The following is a 433-nucleotide window of genomic DNA, read 5'->3' on the forward strand; positions in this document are numbered from 1 at the left end:
GACCCATCCTGATTAGAGCGGACCAGCTGGAACCCTTGCACACAGCTCAACCCCGGGCTGCCCTGCACCTGCTCCCTACCTACTACCCACCTACACTAAGCAGCATCAGCAGCCGGGCAGAATCTTCTGCTAGGTGCAAGGTAAAAGTGGCTGCTTCCCCATCACTGCTGCTGGGCCCTTTTTGCTGCTGCTGCCCACAACCTGCCACCAGGCTCCCCTGTGGCTCCTGGCTGCTGCTGTTGTCACTGCTCCCTTTGGGCCTCCCAGAGGGGCAGTATTGGCAGTAGAGATGAGCCACAGAGCAGCCTGGGTACAGGCTCTGGGCAGCTGCAGCAAGAAAGGCCCAGCAGCCATGATGGGGAAGCTGCTGCTTTTCCCTCATGCATAGCAGCAGCTTCTGCCCAACTACTGCTGCTGCTGCTGCTGCTGCTGC

Source organism: Gavialis gangeticus, unplaced genomic scaffold, assembly GCF_001723915.1.
Source record: "Gavialis gangeticus isolate Ggan-Ray unplaced genomic scaffold, GavGan_comp1, whole genome shotgun sequence".
Lineage (NCBI taxonomy): Eukaryota > Metazoa > Chordata > Crocodylia > Gavialidae > Gavialis > Gavialis gangeticus.